General features: G+C 42.8%; 2 long non-coding RNA genes across 2 annotated transcripts; one reads left to right on the top strand and one right to left on the bottom strand.

Annotated features, from left to right (window-relative positions):
* The first annotated feature begins 3,907 nt into the window (after positions 1-3,907).
* LOC143704103 (uncharacterized) lies at positions 3,908-10,624 on the top strand. The gene is made up of 3 exons (XR_013191514.1): positions 3,908-4,110; positions 4,256-4,403; positions 10,593-10,624. It is a non-coding gene; the product is annotated as an uncharacterized LOC143704103 (long non-coding RNA).
* Positions 10,625-13,331: 2,707 nt separating this feature from the next.
* On the bottom strand, positions 13,332-14,384 carry LOC143704092 (uncharacterized). Its single transcript, XR_013191513.1, has 3 exons — positions 14,272-14,384; positions 13,957-14,185; positions 13,332-13,703 (listed from the first exon to the last, which is right to left on the bottom strand). It is a non-coding gene; the product is annotated as an uncharacterized LOC143704092 (long non-coding RNA).
* Between the last annotated feature and the right edge of the window lie 2,938 nt (positions 14,385-17,322).

Genomic DNA, 17,322 nt, shown 5'->3' with positions numbered 1-17,322 from the left:
TATCCTATGCATCAATAAATCATGTAATAACAATAATAATATTCAATCGAAAATTATGAATAAATACACACACACACATATTTGTATTCATTATAAAGGACATACCAAAGTATTGTGAAAAGCTTTTAACATTTCATTTTGGTGAACCACCACTTTCAAAAATCTAGGGGACTGAAATATTACCGAATCCCAGGAATGACCCTTATAACTAAAATCAAAACTCCACACACACAGTTCAATACAAACAAAGATCAATATGACTTCAAAATCAAAATAAAGAGCATAAACGAAACCAATCAGGCAATCCAAGGCGACATGTCAGATGGCAACCAGAGATTTCAAACCTACTCAATTCCACTTCACTACAAGCACTTCAACAGTATGTACTCATTTCACCACAAGCACACGTGCATTTCAGTGACAAACAAATTCGAAAGAATCAAATCACTTAGTGAACAAGGGTACCCATTAGTTTGGACCTGGGCAGGCAGCACTCTTAGCCAATCCAACAAAAAAAAAATCACAAATTATCACAAGCAAACAAAAAGAAAAGAAAAAACAATCACATCGTAAATGAAACAAAAAGAAAAGAAAATACAACCAAATTGTATTTCAACTCAAAGGAAAAATACAAAAGTTAAACACCAAAATAACAAATACAAGTCCCATTACTCTTGATCCGTAAACCACACGCACACACACACACATACACACACACTTTAAGATCACACCAGCGTCAATACGGGTTTCTCACAAGGGCACTTGCACACGCACACACACACACACACAACCGACAAACACTCACCCAGCTCGCACCATCTCAGGGGTACATTCACACACCACACGAATTCCACAAATGCTCTTCCAGTTGAAACAGTGCAGAGGCGATCAGCGACCACTGAGAATGGGCTACACGAGTCTCGCGTTCCCCAGCGTCGAGTCCACGGGATGCGGCCTAGTCACAGGCACAGATGAAGCGAGGCAAGGCAGTACACGGCAAAGGGACGGGACGAAGAAGAACGGAACCCCAAGGGGAAGAAATAAATAAGGAAAAAGGGAAGCCAGGTCACAATCCCAATCAGCTCGCTGCACTCATGCCGACATTACTCGCTCCTCCACTGATTTTCCGCAAATCAGTCCTCCCACTTTCAAGCTGCGATAGGTAAACACAGCCCGTCACGCATACCAAATGGATGTGCGACTCAGCTCAAGAATCCCCACACGAGAGCAGCTCGGGAAAGCAGCAACAGAGCTTACAACAGCCTATACGCTTACAACACAGAAACCTTTATGCGCGCTCCCGCACCTATAGCGCACCTGAATCTAATTAGGCAATTACCACCTAATCAGTACTCGGGCTGTTACTCAAACTAACTAGGCAGCTATGCCTGCTACATAGGCAAACAAGGATATCTTTAAAATCTATTAACAAGGGGTTTCATTCTTCATCTGCGCCGCCACTATCACGTCCTCACGTGTTTCAGTTACGGACTAAACAAATGGCTTTCCGATCCGTAATAATGCAAACAACATTTTCTCAACACTTCTAAAAAAGGGCAGAAAAAGTTGACTTACCATAACGGCGGAAGAAAGAGAAGATGTTCAAACCTCAAGTTGATTTTAAAATCCCAATACTTTGCTGGATAAGACGTTGCTCGCTTGTGATGCGAGATCACGTCGAGGTCACCACTTTGTAAGGCCGTCTAACTCGATCCAATGGCGGTAATCGAATTAGCGGTGAAGGTCTTTGCGTGTTACTGTCTTTTCTCGCGGCAAAGTATTTTTGGTTAAATGCAATACATTTTATCTTATGTATTAACTCGTTTCATCTGACTCCATAAAATGAAAAGGTTTTTCAATGATATCTGTGCATCATTAAATGTGAGCGAATGTTTTACTATTCTTTTAAACTCTTGAATGAAAATAATGTCAAAGTCAATTAGAAGAATCAAATGTCATAATTTAATATGTCAGGTAAATGTATTATTATAATTTCATAATCAATTCAAGGATAATCAATGCAAAACATCAAATGCTCTAGAACAAAGAGGAAAAAGTTTACGCAACAAGAAATGCGTGAGGCTGAGAGTCTCGCAACTCTCAGCCTCACGGGCCGATCTCAAATATAGAAAAAGCTCTGAGCTCTCGCTGCGTTTCATTATATACCCAGACCTCATTTCAAATCTAAACATCATTCACAGTGGAATTTTACTTGTAAGTCACCATTTGCTAGCAGTGGAAAATTAGCATTCAGTCAAATGGTCGAAGGTGTTAACTGAAAGACAGTATTGGAGGGTGTGAAAGATATTTCTAAACTTCCTAAGAACTTTATTACCTTTTGGGTTTACTTCTTTGGGATGAGACATTTGTACCAGTCGTACCGAGACATTTCAAATAATATCAAATATTTATAAAACTAGAAAATAATCATTCACATTAAACCATTTAGATTCTTGTGTGAGTTTGGGAGATCTCTGCCAGGATGAAGAATGGGGGAGAGAAATGTAGATAAGGATGAGGGAGGTGAGACTTTCGTCTCAATAGTGCATGAGGGGGAGTTCAAATGTTAATTTCCTTTGTTTTCTCAGAGAGTGGCCCTCTCTTAAAGTCTTTCAAGTTTTTCCAGTCTTACAAATACCATCTCTTTTCAACAGGTCAGGTCTGCCCCATAAACTTTTCCAATTGTCTATGAATTCTATATTATTTTGTGAACACCACTTAGACAACCAGCCATTGAGTGATGACAATCTGCTAACTATCTCATCACTCCTGCGAAGAGGAAGGGGGCCAGAGCAAATTACAGAGCCTGACATCGTACTTGCGAGTTCACACACCTCTTAAACATTAATTTTAGTGATCTCAGACTGGCGAAGTCGAACATCATTAGTGCCGACGTGAATAATAATCAGCACTTTTAAATAAGAAAATAATAATCAGCACTTTTAAATTTGCTTTGATGTCAGGTGCTCTGGCTCCCGGCAAACATGTGACTATGGTGGCTGGTGTCTTTTTTTTTTTTTTAATTCCAGGTAATAGAATCGCCAGTAACTACGGCACATTCAACAGGATTCTCAATGGTGTTACACTGAGTGGGGAGAATCTATTTGATGTTGTAATCAGAATGGAAGAGAGGTGTTATCCCGCGACTACAGCGCTTCACCGTCACCCAAATACTCTGCTGCACAGGCTCTACTTCAGCCGGAACCAAACAATGTACAGTGTTCTCTAAGCTAATCGCATCGAAAGTACTATCTAAAGCCCTTGCACTCTTACAATTAACCTCAATTAAACTTTGAATGCGTGTATCTAGTTCTGAAATCTTCTCCGTCAGCCTGACTATCTCTCTGCATTTATCACATGTAAATCCTGTGCTGACAGAGAAGGCTATACTAGACATGTTACATGAAGTGCAAGTGACAATAAGAGGAGAAGATGACATGACTCACCGTGTTTGTTGACTGATTCTACTTACCACAGCTTTCATGGATTTGTAAATGGCGCGAGCTAAATAAATAAATAAATAAAGTGCGCATGGATGGCACGCTAACAGGCTAGCGAATTAGTAGCTTGTTGTGCTAGCAACGATTTAGGTTGAAGCTAGCGATGTCAGGTTAATATGTGATGTTGAGTATGTTGTATTTAGCAGTAAACAACAGGGAATACTACATTAAATAGGCCTACTACATTATTAAACCTGCATTTTATTAAAATGATTAAAATTATTCCTTGCTTTTTATTGTTGACTATGTTCTCCACAGAGATTACCCAAACGCTGGGTACAGGATTATACATGGTCATCTTCGGGCACAAGGTCTTCGATTCAGAGTAAGAACAATTTTATAATATTTGGAGTTTACACTTTTTGTAAACTAGAAAAACATGATCAAAAGGTGTTTAGAGCCAAGGGAATACTTGGAAACAAGCAATAAGGTTGCTGGCTGCACACTGAATCCAGTACAAACTGAAGAAGTCTAGTAAAACATTTTTTATTCTATAAGTTGCATCGTGCAAAGTGCATGTCAATTAAAAAGCAAACAAACTTTTCAGCACATTGTTAGGTTCAACACTGATTTAGTGTGCGGCCAGCAATTTGGCTGTTTTATATTAAAGGTTCGGGTTTTATTGGTTAAATGCATAAATACCAGAATGTGTTGACTTTTCTAGTAAATTAAAGAATCAAAACCAACATTTTTTATTAAGTTTTAATTGATGTATTGATGTAAGGAAACATAAATATGCCTTTTTTTCTTTTAAGCTTCAAGGGTGCGCGAGTCGGTGTGAAGAGTTGATCCACTGGGAACTCAGCTGAGAGTGTTATCAATATGCACACGTCATCGCCGTCAATACTCTGTCTCAGGATCAAATGCAATGTGGCCTATAGACAGAAACGACAAGCTAATAAGGTATTGGGAGACTAAACTTATACTGAAGCAAATATACTGATTGTGCAATTATGATACATTGCACAGTGTTTTTCCTGGGTTACAAATTATTGTGGGTGGTCTTAATTTACCTTAACCTGTTAACCGTTTCCAGAGCGTCGGCGCACTGAAGCGTTTTTTTTTTTATTTAGTTCAAATTTACTATCAGATTTAATGTTATACCTTGACAAACTATACATCATTAAAAAGATATAATACTCAAGATTCAGTATTTGACCACTATTGTATTCTGAGAAACTTATAGTGACAGTTATGTCTTAATTTGTGTCAGGAGTTATCAAATGAAAAAATGAGTCGATACCTTTAATATGAATTATGAGCGTCAGCTGGTCCATTCATAAAAAACACTCCGTGCTGTCGTCATGACAGCGATTCACGAAACATCGTCCCTCAGGGCTTTAGCTCAAAAATGTGCAGACTTGGAGAAATATTGATATATTCTCATAGATTCACATCATATTTCTATAGACAGGAATAATATTTATTGAATTTATACCCAAATGCGTCGATGTAATCATTATGATCGCTTCTTACTGAGATGTGCTGTGTTTTCAATTCATACCAATAGCCTGAGGGCGCTATATGCACAATAACAGTCCATATATGGATCACGAAGAAGACCCATAGTCATGTGACATTCCAGGACGTCACTGATACAGAAAGTAGCTGACAGAGATCGCTGTAACATGCAGATAAAGATGTTTTGAAGACAATAAACATGATTGCAATGATATTTGAGTTACCTGTGTTCTTCAAGCCATGCCAGGTATTTCATAATAATAGATTATATTTATAATGTAATGCTAATCGATATAGATTTCATCATCGTGCAGAACACTATAAATAATAAATTTTCTGTCGGATTTTTTTTTATCTGAAGCCAAATTAGATCACAGAAGATTATTTAAAACACTCGACTTGCGTTATAAAGTAAGTTTGGAGCACAAACATGGTTTTAATCTCATAAATGGTCGTGTATTGATGGTGTGCTAAGCTAACATGCTAGCTAGCCCAGGTGCACCTGCCACCAGCAGTTATTGTTTTATGATTTTTTTCTAAATAGGAATGCTAACTGAAATGTCTCAGTGCATTTGATACCAGTTTCAAATATTTAGTGAGAACTTTGATAAAAGAAATTAGGATTTGAAACCCTATGAATAGCCTGTGAATAGCCAGTCGTTAGTAGCTATAATGCAGACAAAAGAAATGCATATTTAGAGCCATAACCAGTCTGGAGAGGTGTAAATGTGTGCAGGGAGAGACTCACACTGAATGGGGCTCGTTTGCACCACAAAATAATAGAGACAATAGACTGAATAGATGACTCAGAAGATGACTAAACATCAGTTTGCATTTTAGAGTCTAATCAAAATAAAGTAATTTGACATGATCTTGAAAAACATTTATCTAAATACAGAGTTTTAGACTTATCATTTTCAGATTTTAAATATAAAATGGTCACACATATGGCTTTAGCTGCAGTGCATTTCTAGATTGCTCCAGGGCCAACTTCAATTTTATTTTTATGAAGATGTTTCATAAAAATAAATTTCTAATAACTTTACAAAACTTTGAAGCTATTTAAAAAAAAAATTTCATTATGACAATAATTATTTCTACATTTACAATAAACTACTAGGTGTCAGCTTTCAAATGAGATCATACTTGTGCTTTTAGTGCAAAGGGTTCATGAACTGTATCTGTTTAAGTTTGGGTATGTCATTTCTGGGGATTTTTCAAAAGTGGCCTTGAAGGTTAACAGGTTAATACAATTTGTGTTTACATCAAAAGCAAATAAAGTAGAACGAGGGGCTTAAAAGCCTGGATATCTATGATTTACAAGCCTGGATATCTATGATTTACAAACCTGTCAGTCTTCCTCTTTAAAATATATTTCTGTTTTCATGCCCTCTGGGTGTAGGAAATATAACCTGGCCTTAATATTTTTTTTCATTAAGAAAATATACATTCATAAGAAACTACAATCATTAAGTAAACAAGTTAGCCCTCACTTACTCAAGGCAGAGGAAACAAACATTTTTAGTCCTAACTGGTACAGTCAGAATATTTTAATATAGTCAGATTAGATATTCGGGGTTAAGTAAATAATTACTTCCATAAAGGTTGGTTATGCTATTTTTTTTTTAAAGAATACTTTTGCTCTGTCATCCAGCAGATAGCACCAGTAAACCGATCTCCACCATCCTATCCATACAAACTTTTGGAATGTTTGGTTTTGTAAGTGTAAAACATAATATAACAACACAAATAATGGAAGAAAAATAGCATGGAAGGGGATGTTTTAAAAATGGATGTCTGAATTTGCTCAAGTGATAAGAAATTTAATTTGGGTTGCCACCTAATAATTTAAATGCAGGAAAACCCCTGACATAGAGGTGGAAGGAAGGGAATCATAAAATGTAATGTTCCCTTTCGTTGTCACTCCGAGTTACGTCGGATGACGACGAATGGGGTTTTGCTTAGAACGCCTATCGACTTTGAGTATTACAAAACGAGCCAATGGCAAAGAAATGCCATGGGTCTGCGGAATTTGCATAGCGTATCTCCGCCTTACCTCGTGGGTATAAAAGGAGGACGCCGGCAACAGGCAGATATGTTTTCGCTTCGGAGCCAAGATTATTTCTTCACTCCACAGTCATCTCTGACTTCGCTCTACGAGACGAGCTTTTCTCTCCGGTGTTGGTGTGACGGCGATCTGCAGCGAGCTCACAGTGCCTGCTGATCTGTGCAGTGATCTGCCAGTGTGTGTGTGTGTGTCTCCCTGTGTGCTTCAACATCGCAGAGTTTTTTTCTCCTCTCATAAAAGAGCTCGCACGCGGCACGTCTTTTTAAAGACGTCTCGCCCGTGCATTTCTGGTTGCAGCGGACTGGTATCGGACTCTGATGGGCACGAGCGCTGTCAAGTGTGTTTGGGCTTTGATCATGCTTGAACAGCGCTCGTGGGTGACTCATGTTCTCGCTGGGAACGTGATCATCGCGTCATATATAGGTCGAGACTCGGTGAACTCGCAAGAGTGAGAGTCCCCTCATCCACCCCCCGATCTTCGGCTGATGGCCAGGGTGACCTGAGGGTTACTGTCTGGATCAAGGCGCCGACTATGTGTCCGCGACCCCAGCCCCCCTCTTCAATGACGGTGCCCGCTAGTGAACTGCTGATTCCCGCGAGTCTACCCTCTGGTGGCCCGCGTGTTTCAGTTGAAGCTACAGAGGAAGATGCCATGTCTGTTGCAGCATCACTAGGTGGGTTTGAGTCTTCTGGAAGTGAGGGCTCGTCACAGCTGCCACCTTCCGGTGTGCATACGGCTGTGCCTGAGTCTGATCCGGAGATGACGACCATGCTTTCCTGGGACGATGTGTTTTGGGTAAGGCCGCCGACCCTCGTCCACGGCAAACCCCAATACCTCTCTTCTCGGACGTGCATGATGAGATCTCGAAGTCCAAGAAGACCCCCTTGTCTTCTCGGGACCGCTCGCTGATCTCATCCGCCTTTCCTCCCCTCGATGGGGCCGCTGCCCATGGGTACACTGGGGTCCCCCCGGCTGAACGCTCTGTTGCGATGCTATGTGTTCTCAGAGTGCTTCTTCTCGGCGCAATCCTAAGCACCCGCCCGTGGCCTGTAGTTTTTCGTCTACGCTTGTGGCGAGATCCTATAGAGCCACGGGACTGGCAGCCGCCTCACTGCATGACATGGTCATTCTGCTGGTCCACCTGACCCAGATGCTCATGGACCTGCACGAGGGCGGGACTGACCCAGGGCTCTTCACTGAGCTGCGCGCCGCCACTGACCTTGCTCTCTGAGCGACGAAAGTGGCCGTACGCTCCATGGGTCAGGTGATGCTCACCATTCTGTGGCTGAACCTGTCTGATGTGCTGGATGTCGCGCGGACCCGTCTGTTCGACATTCCCATATCCCAGGTCGGCCTCTTCAGCGGTGCGGTTGAGGGCTTGCCCAAGAGCTCTCAGCCGCCCATGAGCAGACTGAGGTTGATTCTGTCCCGACGGCCCCGCCGTCCGCTCAGATCCCTCGGTCTGCCCACCGCCGAGGGCACCCCCCCGCGCCACAGTCCTCTCCAGCCCCGCACCCCGCTACACGCCGGGTTAAGCGGCGCTCTTGAGATGGGCTCCTCAGAGATGGGACTCAGTTCTTTCCAGGAGTTGGTAGCAGGACCACTCCTTTCCCCGGGGGAGGGCCGGGGAAGAATCCTTATTCTCCAAAGAGCTGACTCTCCCGTCCCTGAGCACAGAGTTCTCGGACGTCACAGAGCGCCGCCCACAAGCCGTGCTCTCCTCGTCCCCCTCTGTCCCAGAGGTAGTTGACACGGCGTGCCGTCCACGGACCGCTTCGCCCCTGTCCCCCTCTGTCGCCAGACCCCTGGCAGAGCAGGCCCCTGCGGGACGACCAGCCTGGTCCTCCCCTGGCCCCCTCTGCCAGGGCGCAGTTGCTAACTGTGCCCCCACATCGGGCCGCTATGCCGTCCACGTCTGGGTCAGTTACTCCGCTTCGCTGCCCCTCCGGGGGGACGCCTGTGGTTCGCATGATCCCGCTGGTTCAGTTCCTGGGAGCCTGGTTAGAGCTTCCCCGTCTGTCCCGCTGGGTTGCGCGGACCATCAGGCTTGGCTATGCGATTCAGTTCGCACGGTCTCCTCCCCGCTTGGGGAGTCCGCTCCACTTTTGTTGGTGGCTATGCCCCCATCAGAAGAGAAGAGATTGCCACCCAGCTGGCGAAGGGTGCAATCGAGACTGTCCCTCCAGCCGAGATGAGGTCCGGCTTCTACAGCCCCTTCTTCATTGTCCCCTAGAAAACCGGTGGGTTACGGCCGATCCTGGAATTGCGCGTGCTGAACCGCTCCCTTCACAGGATGCCGTTCAAGATGTTCAAACGCATTTTTGAATGCATACGGCCCAGGATTGGTTTGCAGCGACCGACCTGAAGCACGCCTACTTCGTGTCTCTATTCTCCTTGAATAGAGTCACAGAACACAGACCATTCCTTCGTTTTTCTTTCGAGGGGCAGGCATCCAGTACGCGGTTTTCCCTTTCGGGCTAGCCCTGTCTCCTCGCATCTTCACGAAGGTCGTCGAGGCTGCCCTTGTTCCCCTTCGGGAACACGGGGTTCGTATCCTGAGTTATATCGACGACTGGCTGATCATAGCTCACTCTCGAGTTCAGGTTGCGAACACAGGGACCTGGTGCTTCGGCACCTAGCTCGTCTGGGCCTTCGGGTCAACTGGGAGAAGAACAAACTTTGCCCCGTGCAGAGGATCTCTTTTCTCGGTATGGATATCGACTCGGTCGCCATGTCCGCGCAGCTTACGAGCAGTCACTGCTGACTTGCTTGAGACAGTTCGACGCTGCTCGGATTGCTTCATATGAGACCGCTTCAGCTTTGGCTTCGCGACCGAGTCCCGAGGTGGGCATGGCAACACGGCACCCTCCGAGTAACAGTTACTCCGACCTGCCGTCAGACCTTCACCCCGTGGTCGAACCTCAGTTTTCTACGGGCCGGAGTGCCCCTGGAAGAGCTTCGCGGCATGTTGTTGTAACGACAGATGCCTCCTCCACAGGCTGGGGTGCCATGTGCAATGGACGTGCTGCCGCGGGCTCCTGGACAGGACCCCTGTCAGGGGACAGGGATCCCGGACAGGGATCTCAGATTTACGCAGGGCACTGGAAGACAGCTGAGAAGGTGGCGTGATTAGACTGGTAACCCCATTCGTCGTCATCCGACGTAACTCGGAGTGACAACGAAAGGGAACGTCTCGGTTACGTATGTAACCCTCGTTCCCTGAGTAGGGAACGGAGACGTTACGTCTTCCTGCCACTTTTCCGCTGTACCGCGGGGATCGCCTGAGCTCAGTCTTGGCTCCTCTGCGAAGAAACATATCTGCCAGTTGCCGGCGTCCTCCTTTTATACCCACGAGGTAAGGCGGAGATACGCTATGCAAATTCCGCAGACCCATGGCATTTCTTTGCCATTGGCTCGTTTTGTAATACTCGAAGTCGATAGGCGTTCTAAGCGAAACCCCATTCGTCGTTATCCGATGTAACGTCTCCGTTCCCTACTCAGGGAACGAGGGTTACATACGTAACCGAGACGTTTTCTTTTGTGTATCTGATCTTTTATTTAGGTGGAGGTTTGTCATTCATGGAGGGATTGACGGCTTTAAGTCAAGTCAAGTCACATTTATTTATATAGCACTTTTTACAATACAGATTGTTTCAAAGCAGCTTTACAGACAACAGAAATAGACAACAGAAAAATAATGCAAAAAGTTTGTTTCCTGAAGAAAATAGTGTCACAGTCCAGCTTAAGTAAGTTCAGTGATGTTTCATTTTTGTTTTAAAAAAAAGTTATTAATTTAGTTAATTCATATATAGCCGCTCTGGAGTAAACCGTGATGTCATCATCTAGCTCAGTTCAGTTCTTGTATAATAGTGTCAATGCAGGCAGATTATTGTTGAAAATTTAATGTCCCCAACTAAGCAAGCCAAGCCAATGGCAACAAAGTTGGAAAAAGGTGACAGTGGCAAGGAACCAAAACTCCATCAGGTGGCAGAATGGAGAAAAAACCTTGGGAGAAACCAGGCTCAGTTGGGGGGGTCGTTCTCCTCTGGCCAATGAACGAACAGTGTATGATTCAGGCTGCATTATAGGGCAGAAGTCAGATTGGTTTGGAACAATCATAATATTATCCAGTTGAAGATCGGAGTCACGCGAGTATGGAGATGGGTTTGTTGAGGATCAGTGTCGATGGCTGTCGTGTCGATGAGGCCTTCACAGGGGAGAGTCTAGTTGACACAATCTCTGCTGACACTTGAGGGATGCGTTGTGGTCGTGTCTAGGTGCAGGTCTACCATCTGATCTGGATACGGCCTGGATCCAGCTGATTAAAGTAAACCTCGGAATAAGCAGAAAGACTATCATTAGCGTGGATGCCATTCTTCTTATAATGTAACGAGTACATCGGGTGTTATAGGAAGTGTTCCTGGTTCCGGCTGACTTAATATATTCAGCCTAATAATCATTTAAAGGGGTGGTTCAGGGTTTTGGACATCGGACCTCATTTCCAAGTTACCCTGGGTGTTATTTATCAGTGGAGACAGTTTTCAAAAATTTTCATTTCAAATTTTCATCCAGTTGCATAGTTCGCCGGTGCTAGGCTAGCGTGAGTCAACGGTATCTGCTAGCCTGCCATTAAAAACAGTTTTACCCACTCCACATTCCACTAAAAGCAAATAATTTATAACGCAAGACTAATGATGTAAATGTCTGTTGAGAGAATAATAGGGGTGTAACGATACACAAACCTGACGCATCGGTTCTTCCCACGGTTTTGACGTCTTGGTTCGGTTCGGTACGGTTCGGTTTGTAATGATTTTTAAAAAAAGATCTGCTAATGCTGTAAACTATATGGAGCCCGCACATTACTATAACATCAAAGGTTAACAACAGACTTTTAGCCTTAATGCAGATGCTATTTATTTTTTAAGATATAATAATCAACACCAAACACATTGTATGAAAACATGTAAACTGAACATAAGACATTTTTTGCATTTAACATAACTTATGTTTTTACTGTAATTCGTTATTGAAATATAATAATTTACACAGTTGCTGTCATTTTCATTAAAGATATTTTAAACATACATTAAATTAAGATATCATTAACAGGTTAAGTAAAATATAGCCTAATATATATGCTAATATAGTGCATTTATTTAGTGCAAGAGTTAATTTCTCTAGGAACCGACAAGCTGTGGACTCTGTTACTTATGACTAGCCTGCTGAGGTAAATATAATGCTATGTGACAAAGCTGTTTTATTGACGTCTTTCCGCTGCTGAAACACTGATTGAGCGATTGCATGAGTTATGATGCCTTTCAGTAAGTATACTGTATCTGTCAACATACCTTCAGGTGTCCATTCATGTTTATTCTGTAACTGAGGAAGATATGGTCGCGTTTACTCGCGCTCCGTGCTGCCGCCTGAAATGAAGAGCTAGTACAGCGATCTGTCACGCCACAGCAAAGAGCGCCAAAACGCCATTTATTGTTTAAATTTCGTGATCAAATAGACATAATTTGAAAGTTTACACCTTGCTTATTATCAAAACTAATGGTGGTTAGGCTACAAAACTGAATTCGTTGTGTACACATAAGACATGAGGTCCAATGAGCCAGGGCTGGGCGGGGCAGCAGGGGGCGGGGCGTGTTTGGTACGCCATGAGAGAATCGCGATTCGTAACGTAGGTTCTGTATCGCGGTTTTTCGGTTCGGTTTGAATATCGTTACACCCCTAGAGAATAATGTTAGAAATCAAACTACCCTTTCATCGCTTTGCAATAGTTATACTTTGTTCTCTGTATTCATTAGCACAGTCTACAGCAGTGGCGGAGTGATATTAAGTTACCTAGGCAACCGAGAGAGCCGGTCCACATGACAATCACGCAAGAGTATTTACCTGCCGCTGACACTCATCACTACAGAAGCAGAGTATATTTCACGAAGAAATCAACAAGACATAGGACTATGGCCACGTTTGAAAGCCATGCCAATGTTTCGGACTTTGAAGACGATGGAGACGAGGAATGTGTGTTATTCAACGAACCGTACATGTATGAGCCGGAATACACAGACGAAGAACTAATCGAGATGGAGGCTAAAAGGGCAGAAAGAGAAAGAATGTCTGTAGAGACAGCAGCCACTGGAGATACCGTAGAGAACCTGGACAGAACATTGGGAGACTGGTGGTGCCAGTGCAGAAAATGTATACAAACGGAGCAGCCGGAATCCTGACGCCTTTCCAGGACCCGGTCCACAAGATCCTTCCTGAATGTTTGCCTGGTTGTCTCGTATCTCTTTCTTGCAAACCATCTGTTTGTTTGTTTCGGAAAGGCCAAATCGTATCTTGGAGTTCCTTGAGGGAGTAATTGAAAAATGCACAGCAATATAAACATACCAAGGATTGCCTAGTAAATTTACAATGTACTTGTTACATAATCAAGTACTGATGGCTTAGAGTTGTGCAGTTATCTATTATGTGTAGGCTTACCATCAGTGGTTGTTGTTTGCTGACGGCCAACATTCTCGTTGTGGTCCATCACAAAGAGTAAGGTACGTGCCTTCATAGAGTTGTAGCTAGAGTGTAGCCTCTTCTGAGTGTACTTCAGCATAGCACTATGGTAAACTTCCAGGTCTCCAGCAGTTTTTATTAGATGGTTAATACCTTGTGAATGCTATCCAAAATGTTGAAATTTAGAAAGTTTGTAAAAAGATGTTGGACATTCTATGCCTTTGTTATTTGTATCACAAACATTTACACAGTAGAAACTCTCAATGGCAGATGTGCAAATCTCTAAAGCACTGATGGCAGCATGTTATTTTAGGTAAAACATAAAAAATATTTTCTTTGGGTGCCATATTCAAGTTAGGGTTAGATTAATTTAGGTGTAAATTATCAACTACATGCTAGCAGCATACATAGAGTACCTGTATGTTTGAAGAGAGTCATGTGGTTAAGGTCTTTCAACAGGTTCTTGTTCAGGACGTGGCCTGACAGTGCCTTGAATGCAGCAGAGTCTGTTTGCAGCCATTTCTTTCTTCTCTGCTGCTCTTCAGTGAGGTCTTGGTGGTAGCAAGTCCTCTCCTGTCCATCTTCCTCCCACCGATGGATACCACAAATGTGATGCAGAATGGATGTCCAGCAGCGTTTCAACTCCTGCCAAAGCTTATGTGTTTCAGGGCAACAACAAAAAATGCTGTTTGCTTAATACATAAAACAAGAAACACGCCTCATTGACTTACCTCGGCTTCACCACCACATGACTGGCAACACCACCAAAGGTGATTATTAATGGGCTTGATCCAAGGCAGCAGATCATTGTTTTTCTTATTTTTAGCAGCCACAGCCAACAAATTCTTCAGTCCTTATGAATAAAAGCCCAATGAGGCAAGGGATGAGAGAGGAGGGGTGGGGGATGTTTCAACATAGTCTGATTGCAATTAGTAAAAAGCTTACCTTTGGCAACATGCCACAAGTCAAACTGATGCTAGATGTCAGAGTAGGTCTCTCCCAATTGTAAGTCGCTTTGGATAAAAGCGTCAGCTAAATGACTAAATGTAAATTAATAAATGAATAAATGTCATAAGCTTCCTGATAGAAGGAGAGCGGTCTGTGGTGATGGTATCCACTACATCTCCTGCCTGAAGCAAACGTTCCAGACCAAGTCACACATGTGCAAGTCTCAAGTAAGCCTCAAGTCTTAACCTTCAAGTCTCAAGTAAGTCCCAAGTATTTTTTTCTTGGGCAAGTCAAGTCACAGGCTATGTCAAGTCAAGTCAAGTCCTGTAGTAGGTCAAGTCAAGTCCAAGTCAAGTCACCTTATTATTGTAATTTTACCTGCAGAATCTGATCTTAATAAAGTGAAAAGACAAGATATAAGTAACTGTCAGTAAATTACAATAATTTGAATTTGCATTGTAAATACTCATGTTCAGTAAAATACATCATGGAATCATACAAAATTTTAACTTCATAAAATTATTTATTTTTCACTTCTGCCAACAGTGATTGAAATGTTTAAAATTTTCAACATTGAGTCCATAAAACAAATAACAGCTTAACATCCAACAGACTCCTCTCTGAACACCTCCCTCTATCTCTCTCTCAAACACAGTTTAGGTACAACATTAAACTTTGTTACATTTCTCCTCTCTCTCTCACACACACTCTCTCTCTCTCACACTCACTCTCTCTCTATCACACACTCTCGCTGGTGGGTTCAAAAAATGACTCATGACGAAATCTGGTGGGTACGCGTCCCCACCGAAATCGAAGCCAAAGTGGTTGGTTAACACTTGTTGGTAGCAATTGTTTTTGTGTACAGATCTCGGAGCCTAGGCTGCCTACAGAGAAACTTTTTTTGACGGCCTGCTTATGGGGTAGGCAGCTAGCGGATCGTTAGGAAAGATTAGATGAATGTGATCATTTATGTTTGGGCCTTTTTTGGGCCTGAAATTATTACATTAGCTAACTACCAACTAACCAAATAACATTAACAAATTGACAAGCACTTACTGGGCAGAATGTCTCTTCAAATGGCAGACGAAATTGGAGGTTGTCGTCTGGCTGTCCGTGATCTTGATATTGCATGTCTTGCAAAGCGCTGTTCGTCTTTTGCCATCTTGCGAATAATTTGTGAAGCCGAAAGCGATGACCCTTGGTACCCCTCCGGCTGACATGTTGATGTGATAGCTGATCTAAGTGGGCATGGTGTGCGTCAGGTACGAGAGGGCGTGACTGATGATAGTGTCGTTATCCAGTCATGACAACGCTATTCTCAGCCTGCGCTCCAGCTGGATCAACTTTATTTTTTTAAGTAAAGTAAAATCAACTTTATTTTATATTGAAACTGAAAACATGATGTGTTTAACACTCAAGTCGTTCAAGTCATCGTGTCTCAAGTCAAGTCCAGTCTCGAGTCTTTAACTTCCAAGTCCGAGTCAAGTCTCAAAAATTTTATTTTTTGTCAAGTCAAGTCACAAGTCATAAAAATAGCGACTCGAGTCAACACGAGTCCAAGTCACCAAGTCACAAGTCCCTATGTCTGCCAGACACCTCTGAAACCCCAGTGTTTCCATGCCTGGTGAACTGGTTGCCTCTGTTACCTTTATGCATACTCAATCACTGGTATGAGGTAGGTTGACTGGAGGGAGTAAAATGTTCTCTTCTTTGGAATTTTGAGATTCAGTAGCTCAGCCCAATCAAAGATTTCTGTGTAAGTTGAACCTGTGAACAGGATGGATGAGGCAACAAGCAGGTTGTTTTCTGGCATTTCACACAGTTGAGGACATGACTCCCATTCTCCTGAGTGTCCATTTAAACAGCTCCACTTGATGTGTATGTGCGTCCCAGCAGTGGTCACTTTCTTGTCTTCCTCTTCAATAAAAAAAATAAAAATAAAACACTGGTGGCATGTTGTGAAGAGCTGCATTAGCCTGGACTCGTTGACAATCCTTTTTTTTTTTTTTCTGACCAGTTCTTGGCTCCTGCCGCAGAGGATTTGGAGGAGCTAGAGGTGTTGCTCAGTGGAACAAAGGAGCTGTCAACTGAGTGATTTGATGGGGCTTCAACTGAGCCCACTTGTCAGTGACTTGTGATCGTTTCGATTACGGGATTCTTCAAAGTCGTCTGGTCTAATATGATCACTACAAATTCGCAACTTTAGTAGAGTCTCTGCCGGTGTCTCGTTGTCCATGCCAGCAGCAAGAATCCAATCCAATCCAATCCACCTTTATTTATAAAGCACTTTAAAAACAACACTGTTGGCCAAAGTGCTGAACACAGTCAAGAAAAAAAAAAAAAAAAAAAAAACAATAACATACAAAAGAAGCACAACAAAAGAAATAATAAAACAATAAAAAATACATACAACAATAATTTAAAACTGAAAAGTCAACCCTCAAACTGAGTTAAAAGCCAAAGAAAATAAATGAGTTTTAAGACGGGATTTAAAAACAGAAAGAGTCTCAGTCAATCTGATGTGAAAAGGCAGCTCATTCCAGAGTCTTGGAGCTGTCACAGCAAATGCAATGTCACTTCTAGATTTACGTTTGGTCTTTGGGACGACCAGCAGTGCCTGATCAGCCGACCAGAGCAAACGAAAGGGGGTGTAGGTCACAAGCAGATCAGACAGATACTTGGGGGCCAGGCCATGCAGACATTTAAAAACAAATAAAATAGTTTTAAAATCGATACGAAAATGCGCAGGCAGCCAGTGGAGGGATTGGAGGATGAGTGAGATATGGCCAAATTTTCGAGTTCAAAATAGAAGCCGAGCAGCTGCATTTTGAACT

This window comes from Siphateles boraxobius, unplaced genomic scaffold (assembly GCF_051911475.1).
Source record: "Siphateles boraxobius isolate OS27281-9 unplaced genomic scaffold, OSU_SipBor_1 11, whole genome shotgun sequence".
Taxonomy (NCBI): Eukaryota; Metazoa; Chordata; class Actinopteri; order Cypriniformes; family Leuciscidae; genus Siphateles; species Siphateles boraxobius.
Note: the sequence above shows the minus strand (reverse complement) of the source record. Positions and strands in the feature narration are given on the sequence as shown.